Genomic DNA, 14,597 nt, shown 5'->3' with positions numbered 1-14,597 from the left:
GAGAGCGAGATAGATTTATAGTTACAAAGGTGGAGTTGAATTAGTATTTTTTTTATCGTCATTTTTATCGTTATCGGGATAAATGCCAGAAATTATCGTGATACATTTTTTAGTCCATACCGCCCATCCCTAGTCACAACGTGCCGGGTAGTGATTGAACAAATGAAATCCTTAATACAAGTAGTAAACTCTTCTTTCTCTAAAGGGAGTCTGGTCTTACCCTTTGAGTTGAACCAGACATGTCCAGATGAGCTATGTTCAACCCAAAACCCATACTTCTGCATATCCCAATGTCAAGATTCTAACAAGATTTTTTTGCTCAATGCATACTTTAAAGATCCTCTTAAACTGAGTTTATGGTAAGATTGAGGATATTTAATTTCCGAGACTTCCACAGCAGTTCCACAGTCTTCACCAGAAGAGAGGGATGTCCCCTCTGATCTTAGGGGAACGCATTGTTAAATGAGTTTAGGGAATGCTTCAAAAAGGGAAAGGTATTCAGCCTGCAGCCTCTGGCAGAAGTTTGGACAACCGGGATGCTGTTTGTGGCAAAGTTTATAAACTGAAAAAAGTGCTGGGATTGTGGAGGAGACTGTCCTTGTTGTCCTTGTCTGGGGCTGTTTCTGTCTCTGCCGATGGCTAGCCAGCTAGAAGATGAGAGCCTGAGACACAGGAGGATCAGATGGGGGGGTATCTAATACGCAACTCTCTCTATTCCCCTCCATCCTTCTCTCTCTCTACTTCTCTCCCTCCCACCTTTGCAATCTTCCTTTCCCTTTTTCTCTAACACTGCTCACTCTATCTGGTTTTAGCGGCCATGTGTGTATGCGTGTGTGTGCTGGGCGGTATACCGGGTCATACCGAATACCGGTGTTTATTTTTCTTATGATATGAATTTTTCATATACCGTAATACCGGTGAGTATGTACAGTAGCGTACACAACGTTGGGAATGCCGCGCGGCGCTACATTCCGCCGCGCGTGAGGGGACTGTTTAGCAGTAGTGATGCACCGATTGTTCGGTAACCGAAATTGTTCGGTAACTGAAATTGTTCGGCCGAAAATGGCAAAAAAAACACTTTCGGTGTTCGGTGGAATAAGTGGGAAAAAAACCGAACAATTAATAACGGCGTTGTAATATAAGGAAATAGACTCCCGTAACAGTTGCGCACCACAAACATAAATCGTTGGCCAACCAAAAAGTAACCACATAAGAATTTTACCTAACATTCACCAGAAGGTGGAACCAAAACAACATAATGCTGGGAAATTAAAAAATTTTGAGTTTTTTAAGTTCAATAACTATTTTTCTACCTTGTAATTTTGTAAAAGATAGTCTTTAAGTGTTGTCTGACTGATTCTCTCACTACATTAGAATCATGCCGCCACCTCATTGTAAACAGCATCATTTTGTGAGGCCATGCAAACCTGTATTTATACTAGTGTGGACATTCATGTTTTTTTCTACAATATTTCCTCCTCATGACAGTAAAATAGGCCATTCTAAGCCAATTTACTGCAGCAATTCCTTTCCAAATCATTAGAAAATGTGGTTAACACCCAGTTGTGCATGAAAAAAAAATACTGTGATAAACCGTGAAACCGATATAATTTAGAAAAATACCGTGATATAAATTTTTGGTCATACCGCCCAGCACTATATGCGTGTGTATGCTTGTGTTTTGTGTGTTTTGAATGAGAGACTGCATTTGTGCGGCAGGTGCTCTTTGGATAAAGGATAAACGGAAGATGTTGACGCGCCTCTGTTCTTCTTTGGACACGTGTCTGGAGGAAGATGATAACACTGAGAACAATGACTTCACACATACGCTCCCACTATCACACACACAAACCTGCCCTCCCTTTCAGACTCGCTGTCTCACTGCATTTTACTGTATGCATATGCAGCTTAATCTAACTGATTCATTTTTTTAATGATTTAAGGGTAAGATTAGAAGGTTATCACATTCCTCAACTCAATACTGAACCTCCTACCCATGCTCTCTTCCTTCTTTTGATTATTCATGCCCTTTTTTCTCTCTCCCTTAGACACTTTTGTACAAACATGCAGGATCAACAACGGTACACAAACCCTGCTCCAGGAGAATTGATTGTATTCATTCTGTTTTAAAGCTCCAAAAAGAAATCTACAAGTTGCTGCAAGTGATTCAGCTACTGACTCGATGGTAATTTATGGCAACTTCCCAGTAAACATTTGTAATAAGTTTCCCACAGGCAGCTGCAAGCTGTTCAAGGTCTGCTCAACATTTTACTTTACTCGTGTTTGGCTGAAAATGTTTGCACCTGATTTTAGAATTTAATCTCTAAGCAGCCGAGACTAACTCATTTCAAAGGACTAAAACGCCAACCCTTTTAGCTGCTAGAAACCTAGCCTTTAGGATGTTGTCCTGTTTGGGATTCTGTCAGGAAACAGCTCAGAGGAGAGTTTATAATTTCATGGTAGTTTAAAGGACTGTTTTGAGCAATGAAAATCCAATTAAGATTCACTGCTTCACCTCTCTAAAACACAGCATACACTGGAAAAGCAGCTGAGTGCAGAAGAAAAGGAAGATTCAAGGTACAATTTGCCCTGTAACACCTTTGATGTCAGCCAATATCATGAACAGAAAAGCAGGTAGTGTGTGTGTGTGTGTGTGTGTGTGATGTGTGTGTGTGTGTGTGTGTGTGTGTGTGTGTGTGTGTGTGTGTGTGTGTAGTGTGTGTGTGTGTGTGTGTGTGTGTTTATTTGTTTATTTGTTTATTAGGATCCCCATTAGCTACTACCTAAGTAGCAGCTATTCTTCCTGGGGTCCATACATGTTTTTACATGTATGATAATGTTTTTACTATTTTTATTGTTGTGGACTGATTTTTTTTTTTTAGCCTTAATCCTTGAACCTTTATCTCTTTATAAATTTTATATATTTTATATTGTATGTCAGGGTGCATTGGTCTCCCAGTTTTTATCTTTTTGGTCTCCCAGTTTTTATTTGTTTATTATGCTTATTTTTCAATCACAATGTCAAAGCACCTTGTATTTCATGTACTTGGACGAAAGGTGCTATATAAATAAAATTTGATTGATTGATTGATACACATAAAAAGAAAACATACAATACATAATATACAATATACAATACACGATATACAAAGGTTTTACTGAGCAGTATAAAAAATGAAATACATGATTGCAATTTATTCTATAAAAAATTATTATAAATAATCAATGTAATGCATTCTACAGTATAAAATTACAAAGAACACATGATCATAATCCACTCTACAAAATCAAATACAACAAAAACAAAAATAACACTCTAGTCATGTAGTAAATGACAACAAGTGTTTCTTTATAGCATATTTAAATGACAATTTACTTTGTACTATATTAATGTGGGGTGGTAACCTGTTCCAATAAGTTATTGAACGATACATAGCTGTTTTTTTGAGGAGGTTCGTTTTTGGAGCAGGGAGTGTCAGATGCCCAAGGCTGGCAATTCTGGTGTTATGATTATGTCTGTCACTTGACTTTAATAACTGTTTGAAAAAAAACTCTGGTGCTTGATTTGAAATAATGTTTCTGGCAAACATGAGGACACTGATTTCAAGTTGGTTTTTAACTGTTAACCAAGACAGGCATGCATGCATATATCCTATGTTTGTGCGAAGAGAACAGTTAAGTGCCAGTCTGGCAGCTCTGTTCTGAACAAGCTGAAGTTTGTTCAGGTCTCCTTGCGTTGTGTGTGTGTGTGTGTGTGTGTGTGTGTGTGTGTGTGTGTGTGTGTGTGTGTGTGTGTGTGTGGGGTCTCCGGGGCTGCAGTTGGATGGACAGTTGCTTTAGAAAAGCTGCTAATCAAATGCCTTACGTCGCACTGCCCCCTGCAGGTGAAAAATGTTAATGACTTTATCGTCACGTTTGGGAAGGTCACAGATCATCAGTCATGTAGGTTAGTGTGTTAGTGAACCAGTCTTTTCCTGCTCGTGTTATGAGGCTGCATGTGTTTTTATTATGAATTGAGCTTGAGTAACTGAATATTGGTTAAATTATGCTTATTTTAGTCTGTAATGTCAAATATAAAATGTTTCACTTCAAAGTCCCACAGAGGACTTAAAATGAATAAAAGACTTGAAATAAAAGATAGTAAAAGTGTTGTCCAGTTGAAAAAAAAGTTTAAACGGTGCACCTTTGAAAAGTATAAAATGTTATAGTTTATTACTTTATTTTTTTTTCTCGTTCAGTTAATAGTAGTTTGGATTATTTGGGTACATAATCCTTGTGTTTATGGCTACATGTGCATGCATGGGTATGTATGTGGGTGTGTATTCGGGTATATCTGTAGGGTGTGTATGTATGTATGCATGTATGTATGTATGCATGCAAGAAGGTATGCATGTGCAGATATATTTATATAATTATGTTTACAATCATAGTAGTGTATTCTTGTGTAATTTTGGTAAAGTTTTGGATATATAGCCTATGTTAATATACATTGTAATTTTGGTAAAGTTCTGGATATATATGTTAATATACATTGTTGTAGTACTATAAAGTACTGTATTACTAGAATATGTTTTGTTTGTTTGTCAAATTTTGAATAGTAAACAAGGGTTTGGCGCCTAAAAGCTATGCTTCTGCCAAACCCTTTTCGTTCAGCCATAGTTTAATTTATTTTTTCTGTTTTGTTCATGTTTGTTCTTTTTTTATAATGTTGCTGCTGAACGAAATAAACAATCAAAAAAAAATCAATCAATTACATTTCAGAGCAGGTTCTACTCAAGGTTTCTTCCTCCTAAAGGGGAGTTTTTTTTCTTGCCACTGTTTGGCTTGAGGTTTTTCTCCCACTAGGGGAGTTTTTACCTGCCAGTGTTTGTTATGTTTATGTAATAATTGCTCGGGGGTCATGTTCTTGGTCTCTGGAAAGCGCCTAGAGACAACTTCTGTTGTGATGGACGCTATATAAATACAATTGAATTGAATTTAATTGAGATAATAGAACCAGAAACATTGTATTATGTTTCTGCTTCAGACTAGTTTCTATCAATTAGATGATGATACTTTGTCCCAAACATGGAGCATTGGAAAAAAAATGTATTTCTTTCTTTTGTATTCATTTTAACATCTGACTAACAAACACAGCTAATCTTTTCCAGTTGATTTAGAAAAGGAATGTTGAGATACTTTCTCCCTTCCAGACGCTGTTTGTGTAGAAAGAGTTTATCTAGTGATTCTCTATTCCATAAAAAAATGAGTTGTTTTGAGCGCTGTGTCTTTTCATGTGCACGTCTCTGTAGTTCTGAGAGGAGTCAGCCTTGTTACAACCAGACCGTGTTTTTGTCCCACATTTCAGTATTAAAAATATCCTCAAAAGCTAATGATCTATGCAAATGAATCCCTTATTTCACTTATCTAATTGAAAACACAGTAGCCAATTTTGAACACCATTTGTCAATGACCTCCACTGTGTCTCCTTCACTGCATGAGCACACACACACACACTCATGTTCACACTCACACACACGATCACACTCACACACACTTCCTTTCTCTCTGTTAGACATTTTAATCAGTTTTGAGAGAAATAATTGCCCAGGTAGATGTCTAAATATGGAGGGATTTCAATTATGTGGTGTGTCTGGCTTCAGGCAATCTATGCCTCACAGAGAATAATCAACTAAGACTGATTAAGCTAAAATATTATTACATCCTGTGTGTGTGCACGCAGTGAGCGTGTCAACATCTGCTGTAGATTACATTCCTTTTGGGATGTCTTTAACCTATTATTTCCTCATCCGCATAAGCCAGAGCTGGTTAGGCTGTAATAAGATGAATGATGCTGCTGTCTGAAGGAACCCAACTGCCCTTACAAAACCTTTGGAGCGAGTGAGTGGGTGTGGAGGAGGAGGAAGGAGGGGTGTTACAACCAAAAACGTAATAACGGCCAATAATGTAATAACTGCCAATAATGTAATACTTTTGGCCATTTCAAATGTAATAAAGCCAATAGTGTAATAATGTGCCAATAATGTAATAAAAAAAAAGTTTTATTACATTATTGGCTCATTATTACACTATTGGTTGTAACAACCCCGACCCCCCCTCTATATCGGATGAACCTGCTTGTATAGTTGATGAACCTGGCTTTCTGTTTCAAACTGAAGCTAATTCTGATAAACAGTCTATGGCTAACCCTTTGGTTGACAATGACATTGAGGATGCTGGACGCAACAGTGGTCTGAGTACAAGAATAAAGGAGTTGTTTAGCAAGGACAGCCGATGGATGAAAGCCTGGATAGTCCTTACTCATCTGACTTTCGGGCAGTACAAAATCAAAGACATACTGGAAGAAGTAATGCCAGTTGTCAGTTATGATTCCTCCTTTGTCAACTATTTTAAGTTTCTTTTTCACATTTGTAAATGAGCGAAAGCTACTTTTCATTTGAGGAGGAACAGTTTTTATTTTTTTTGTTCATGTTTTTGCTGTATGTATATTATATATTGCAGTTCAGATTTTTTGATTGGAAATAAACAATAATAAAAACAAGAAGAAGAAGAGAGAAACGCCTCAGGACGCTTGTAACCTACTTCTGTTAACCAGTCAACAAATAGATCACTACTGAAACCAGCTGTTGGAGATCTAAAATGAATGCTCTGCAGGGTTCATATGTCTAACTTTGTTTTTCATGTTTGAAAATTAAAAACTACATCAACACATTGAGCTTACAGGCCCCAAGTGACGTTTCAAAGTTGTTGTTGTTGTTTTTTTGTTTTTTTACAGTAATGATAAAGCAGCTGTGTAGATGTTTGTGTAGACATATCTTGGATGAATAAATATGACGACTATATGTCATCCACTAACTGCCCAAAAACTGCAAAAAAAACCTTTATTTCCAAGAGCTGCTGTCATATTTATGTGTTATTAAATTATCGGCACCAGTTATCACATTTTGAAAGTTTTTTTTAAATACCAGGCCAATAACGTAATAACCAGCCAATAATGTAATGCCTTATTACATTATCGGCAAAAAGTTATTACGTTATTGGCTCAAAAGTTTTATTACATTATTGGCACATTATTACACTATTGGCTTTATTACATTTGAAATGGCCAAAATTATTACGTTATTGGCAGTTATTACGTTATTGGCCGTTATTACGTTTTTGGTTGTAACAAGGGGTCATCTGAGGAACTTTTATGGAAACTGTTTTGTAAGCTCACCACTGGCCTGCTAATTATATCACTCAGACTCTCCGTTTCCAAGCAAATGGAGCAACGCGCTCACTCAGCTGGCAACAGATTGCACAGAGCTCATGTTGGATTAGCTCTGAAGTGGCAGCTGTCATGCGGAGGGCTTGATGGTGATTTTGCGCTTTACCTAACTTTTCATAAGCAGAAGAGCTCTCAGCGTTGTTGAATTGGAGATTAGTCACCCGAAACCTGGACACATGCCAGAAACTACAAAGGTGAACGCAGGGGTGTGACATCACTAGTTGGTTTACACTTGAGAGCCCTGGACTTGAATCAGAGGAATGCACTTTATGGCTCAAGCTGTCTTTTTCCAAATCAGAAATAAGGAAGAGAGGTTTTTGTCTTTCGTTCAGTTCCTCAGATCGAAGATGGAGTGACGTCTGGAGCTGAGAAGTGAAGTCAATGCAGAGGTGCCTCAGACTTGCATCATTTAATACCCAGAGAGGCCAGCTCTTCTGGTTGCAAGAAGATGTTTGTGTGTACAGAGGAACATACAATAATAACCACACTTCTTACTTTTTATACACAATTTCCTTGTAAGTCCCAATCATTATGTTACTGATTGGTCAATACAGCATGAAATAGAGGGAAATGAAAAATTAAGCCTGTTTTAGTCATATTTTCTCTCTCATAAACATATGTAGCCATCCGGTTTTTAAAATGCCAAAGTCAAGGTTTCAAGATGATTGTCCATAAGCCAAAAAAAACGAGGTTTGATCCACCTATTGGCTCACGATGACTACTAACTATGCTCTGCCAACAGGAGGGCATCAAAATGAGAAGTTTACCTAAACACTGCATGCATATTATGAGGATGTTTGTGGTATAAGTCCTTAACCATGAATATAGTAAACCTTCATGTCTTTAAGGATTTTCTGTTATAGGACATGTTTGGCAGTGAGAGAAAGGGAAGTAAAGTGTCCTTAAAGTGAACATGTTGTGGTTTTCAGGCCATGTCTGGCCACTAAACAATGTAATGGGATTGTAGTACGTCAGACTTTTAGATGTAGTTGTCATGTCAGACATCCAAATGTACGCTGACGATATTAAAGTCCTGTTAACTGAGCAATAATTTCAGAAATGTACTGGTAGTTACTGGAAGCTCAAGTGTGGAGACTGATGCCGAAAATGTGCAAAAAAAAAAACTAAACAAAACAGCTGTGGGAACTAGTTGGAGGACTTTTAGGGCTTAGTTGTAGTGTAGCACTTTAATGTACGTATTTAGGCAGTAGCAGTTCAACTGCATATTGTAGTGTATAGTAGGGATGGGCGGTATGGACTAAAAAATGTATCACGATAATTTCTGGCATTTATCCCGATAACGATAAAAATAACGATAAAAAAAATAACAATTCAACTCCACCTTTGTAACTATAAATCTATCTCTCTCTCAGATCCGCCATGTTTGTTACACAAAAACCTCATCAACGGGAATTTATCCTTCTTTCTTTCTTTCTTTCTTTCTTTCTTTCTTTCTTTCTTTTCTTTCTTTCTTTCTTTCTTTCTTTCTTTCTTTCTTTCTTTCTTTCTTTCTTTCTTTCTTTCTTTCTTTCTTTCTTTCTTTCTTTCTTTCTGGCTCATTCCTTCCTTCCTTCTTCCTTCCTTCCTTCCTTACTTCCTTCCTTCCTTCCTTCCTCCCTTCCTTCCTTCCTTCCTTCCTTCCTTCCTTCCTTCCTTCCTCCCTTCCTTCCTTCCTTCCTTCCTTCCTTCCTTCTTCCCTTCCTCTTTTCTTCCTTCCTTCCTTCCTTCCTTCCTTCCTTCCTTCCTTCCTTCCTCCCTTCCTTCCTTCCTTCCTTCCTTCCTTCCTTCCTTCCTTCCTTCCTTCCTTCCTCCCTTCCTTCCTTCCTTCCTTCCTCCCTTCCTTCCTTCCTTCCTTCCTTCCTCCCTCCCTTCCTTCCTTCCTTCCTCTTTTCTCCCTTCCTTCCTCCCTTCCTTCCTTCCTTCCTTCCTTCCTTCCTTCCTTCCTTCCTTCCTTCCTTCCTTCCTTCCTTCCTTCCTTCACGTACGTAACACAGAACCATAAATTCGACTTTACACAAAAACATCATCAACAGGAATTTATCGTTTTTACCGTGAGATGATAAATTCTTACCGTGGGGAATTTTTTTGACGGTATATCGTGAACGGTAAAATATCGCCCATTCCTAGTGTATAGTATGTATTGCATACTGATCTGGTGGTCATAGTTGGTGCGTATTATTAAAGACATTATGCTGGAAGCTTCTTACATAACCGTAGTGACCAGACTCTGCCATATTGTTGCATTGTAATATGGGGTACAGTGTGGAAAAGCAGACGGGTCAGTGGCACACTGACCCTGAAGTAGCACGTCATCTGAGTATTTTTCACATACTGTAGATTTTGCAGCTCTTAGAATTCTGCAGACTGTGCATTTTCAGTTTTCAGCTTTGCTAACAGTAAAGCTCTAGAGATGGACATGTAAGTCCATCACTGGTTACTTAAGGCTGTTCTTTTGAAGGACAGCAGTTTTCTAGTGTAATGACATTATGTCATAGTTATATACATATATAAATATATTTACTTCCCAGCCATATTCAGCCTGTTGTGGTTCTGACATCTTTCTGAGTGAGAGTGTACGAGGTCCCAGTTTGTGTAATTGTAGTAAACTGAACTTTATTTTACTATTAGAAGCAGGTGCAACAGCAACAAAATTAAAGGTCAGTGCTTTACAACATTTGTTGAATCGAGGAGCCGTCATGTCAAAGATTTAGGAGAGAAATAAATTCAGACGGAAGGTTTTTTTAATGATGTATTGATCTCACACCTCCCTCTTGGTGTATGACAAATTAAGCTCTCCCGATGCTTTATGCAAGTGATGGTGACGGATAGCAGCAGCCAGCCTTAATCTCTCACACTTTCATCCTTGATTTGACTTTCTGACAGCAGGCTGTGCTTGCAAGTTTTTTCAGGCCTAAATATGTCACTGCATTAACGAATGTATGTATGCATTTATACGTAAATTCATCATGCTTAAATATTTATCCAAGTAATGGCATAATATAGAGATACAGAATACCAGCTGTCCATTTTTTTTCTTTCTGTCTTGAATAAATACTATCTTGTCATGTACTGTTAGTTGATATGAGTATGAGGTAGTGGAGCTCTAAAAGAAGCTGTCAACAAGCAAATGTGACTACTACTGTTATAAACTTATGCTACTCATGAATATAATTCCAAGTGTCTATCAACTGCAGGACTATCAAAAGTAGGGTTGCAAAGGGGTGGAAAATTTCCGGTAAATTTCCGGAAACTTTCCGGAAACTTTCCATGGGAAGTTAAGCTGGGGAATTTTGGAAATATTCCAAATTGGAAACTTTCCATGGGAATTATGGGAATTTATGGGAATTATTGGGAATTTAAACAAACTGTATCATATCCAAACATTAGCACCTAACTTACCAGCTAGCTAGCTACTGTGTTAATACATTTTTATTTAATATTTGCAAGTTAAACATTAATACCATTATAGATCAAATATATTTACCCCATAATATTATCAAAACTTACTTGACTTTATATAGTCTGTGGGCTCAAATGTGTGGCTTCAATAGTCTTGTGCTTTGAGCTCAAATGTGTGGCCTCCAGGCTTCAAGAAATCACCTGTGCATGTGATGGAGGAATGCACAGTGCCTGTAGGGGGCGTGGCCTCAATAGCCCTGCAGTAAGCAATGTGCTGTGTGCATGTGATTGAGGAGTGTACTTGCATTAAATCTGTTTGTTTTAGCAAAGACTATGCTACAATATATTTCCCCCAACTATATTTAAGTTCCCTGTTAAGGGCCAACCTTCAATTCTGTAAATTTCTTATTTATTCCTGTTAATTCCCGTTAATTCCCATATATTCCCGTTAATTCCCATATATTCCCGTTAATTCCCATGGAAAGTTTCCAACTTTGAAAATTCCCGGAATTTTGCAACCCTAATCAAAAGTCAGTTGCAGAAGTACGGGGCACGGTGTTGCAGCTGGTAGTGCAGCCGCGTCACACAGCTCCAAGATCCTGGGTTCCCCCACGACTTCAGCACCCACACCCTGGGTGGGGTTGGAGAAAGCGCCTTTCTGTGTGGAGTTTGCATGTTCTTCCCATTTTCCCTTGGGTAGCTAATGTGAGCTAGCCTCACAAAAACATGCAGCAGTCCTGGACGAACTGCTCACTCCTCAAGTAAGGAGGAGACTTGAGCTCAGTGCAGGGCCCTCCCGGGTTTCAGATGTGTCAAGTAACGAAGTACAAATACTTCGTTACCTTACTTAAGTAGAAATTTTGGTTATCTATACTTCACTGGAGTAATTATTTTTCAGACGACTTTTTACTTTTACTCCTTACATTTTCACACAATTATCTGTACTTTTTACTCCTTACATTTTAAAAACAGCCTCGTTACTCTATTTCATTTCGGCCTTTAAAAAAAAACTATCCAGTTAAATTGCTCCATCCGGATAGAGTGAATTTGGTTGTGGTTGTTTCAGATGTTCTTGTCCAGTTTTGTTCTTACATCCGTTCCCTCAGATTCCTGCAACTAAACTTGGATGTACATTCCAATAAAGGTTAGGATAAATGATAACATGAACATGAAGTTTGACTTTTTGCACCATTACAATACTTATAGGCAACTAGTCATCATATCTCCTGCTCTCTGAAACACATGTTAATGCTCAATAGTACACATATATGGTTCTTTAATATATTTGCATTATACTAAGATGCATTCATTTTCAATGGCTTTTTTCCCCCTTACATTACTTTTACTTTTATACTTAAAGTAGTTTTGAAAACAGTACTTTTATACTTTTACTTGAATAAAAAACTTGAGTTGATACTTCAACTTCTACAGGAGTATTTTTAAACTGTAGTATCTATACTTCTACCTGAGTAATGAATGTGAATACTGAAGACACCTCTCCCGGGTTGGCAGAGTGAGCAATGCCCAGGACTGACTTAGGTTGGAGCACTGGGGTGAAAAAAATGAAAAAAATATTGGAGATAAATTATTATAAATTAAAATAATATTTAAAAAAAAGTCAGTTGCAGAAGTAAAAAATTAAATAAAAAAGAAATCATCCACTTCTTGAACACAGTCAGTTTTTACCATGAGTGATTCAGTCCCGCTTATCAGAAGGACCTGATGGTCCTTCTGAAAGGAAATGCTTCCTGACCTCAGAGCTCAGCTTGGCCCCAAAGGTGCATGCTTTTGTTCTCCCTCCTAAAAAGATAGAGATGGCAATGGCCAAATGCCAAACTCCGGACTAAGAACAGGAGCTCACAGACCACACAATGACTTTTTCCATCTTTTATTTAAAGTGGCTGGAGTTGCAGAGGAGGGTGGGAGGGGGATGACTTTGCCCAAAGTCCTCTCAAGAACATTAACACCACTTATCTTAACAAGCATCCCAGAGCAACATATACATTTTGTTTATGAAAAGAAAAGCAGGAAGTAGAGTACTCTTTCCATTCACAGTCAGGGTGATTAGATTGTCAGACCATGACTAACATGATGGTTGTTCTGTTGATCTCAAAAGTAAAGAGTTACTATGTGTTAGGGGTGTAACAATATATCGTGCCACGAAATTTCGCGATACAAAAACGTCACAATACGTGTCGTGGAGGTGACAAAGTGTATCTGATATTGGGTTATTAATATTAATCTATTGTGTTGACTAGAAACGCGCATCCGACCGCGACCGCACCTCGACCCGCGGACCAGAATCTTACTCCACTCAGAAGAAACTAGTCCCGTTTTGAGCTCTGAACTTTTACTTATGTAAGGCTGGTGTAGAGTTAAGCCTTACCTTATTAAATTAAACCTTTTTGGGGTGGTGAGTAGGATAAACACGGGGAAACTTCTGCTGGGTTCCAGTGTACTTTACTGTCCGCTCAACAGCGTAGGATTTTAGAACATCAACACAGCAGCTAGTGCCGTACTGTGGCGTATCACTCCGCCCAATCTAAAACAGACTAATCACTACAGATAAACTGACTAGTGTCATTATAGTCCCTGATTTACATCAGAATATAAAGAATATATTTAAAAAATAATGAACCCTGAATTACCAAAATAAACTTCTTAACAAAAATAAATCTCTTACACTTATAAGGTGAGCATGAATCAATCTTTTTTATGATGTAAAATTGTATGTATTTATTTACTTTTATTTATTTATTTATTTATTTATTTAATTTTAGTTGTTAAATTAGAAAGAAAAAAGTTAAATCATACATGAGAGAAACTATTCAGTTTGTGGCAAAATATTTGTACTGAAGATGCATAATGCAAACCTGACATTTACTTTTAGTTCAGTTTGTGGGAAATGGTTGGCCTGGCTTTCTCTTTAAAACTTAAGCAGTTATAAAGCATTACAAACTGTAACAATAGAGTAAACACACAGCATTGTTTTGTATTTTGTGTCTTTCAAATAAAATCATTTTTTTTCCAGTCATATGTTCCTAATTCAAGGTTGTTAAAAAATACTGCTATAATATCGTATCGTATCGTTATCGTGACCTCAATATCGTGTATCGTACTGTATCGTGAGATTAGTGTATCGTTACTCCCCTACTATGTGACATTTGTGGTGTGTGTACAGTAAATAATGGTAGCTTTCTCCTGCAGACCTAAAATAGACTCTGGTGTCTTTTTTTACCCATCTCAGCCTAGTTTGCTGAAAGTTAATGTCCAATACCAATCACTTATCCCCATTTATTACGCTAAAGTCAAATATAATCAACAAGCATCATTGTGGTGATCATTTAAGTCTCCAGTTCCAGTAGTTTCAGGTTGTGTTGACGTAGGGGGGCCAGCTGTGACAGCAATACATCAAGTTGCAAACGTTCCGAAATGTTCCTCGCTTTGCCAGATTTGTATATGTAATACATGTTACAGCCAGATTTCACCTCCAGGCTGTTTGTTTGTGCATGCACATGTGTCAGTTTTACACTCAGGGGAAATTCCGACATCTGTGAGTTTGTCCACGCAGCTACTGGGTCAGATGCTTTGCCGTATTTGTCGTTACAGTTTTCTCTTTCTTTTGGTCTTTCTCCTATTAGTTTTAACCTTTTCCATTGGTAAATTGTAGTTGTGTATAAGAACCTTGTCACTCTCGTGGATGCTGTTATTTCCAGCTTTGACCATGCCTTCTTTCCCCTCTCATCCCAGCGTCTCCTGCTGTCTCATTACGCAATTCAATTCTTTTCATCCTTATATTATATTATATTTATTTATTTAGCACAATTTTTTTTTTTAAATAGTGCAAGGAGGGAACGAAGTCCAGAGGGCTTGTACAGAGTTCCACCCCCGTCATCTACTGTAAACAGAAAATTAAATGTACAAACATAGG

The 14,597-nt window shown here is 37.8% G+C and overlaps 1 protein-coding gene across 3 annotated transcripts in view; it reads left to right on the top strand.

Annotated features, from left to right (window-relative positions):
- The window catches only part of LOC133464038 (Kv channel-interacting protein 2-like), a 180,872-nt gene that overhangs the window by 144,182 nt on the left and 22,093 nt on the right, over nucleotides 1-14,597 (top strand). The gene's annotated exons all lie outside the window — the stretch shown is intronic.

This window comes from Cololabis saira, chromosome 17 (genome assembly GCF_033807715.1).
Source record: "Cololabis saira isolate AMF1-May2022 chromosome 17, fColSai1.1, whole genome shotgun sequence".
NCBI lineage: Eukaryota > Metazoa > Chordata > Actinopteri > Beloniformes > Belonidae > Cololabis > Cololabis saira.
Note: the sequence above shows the minus strand (reverse complement) of the source record. Positions and strands in the feature narration are given on the sequence as shown.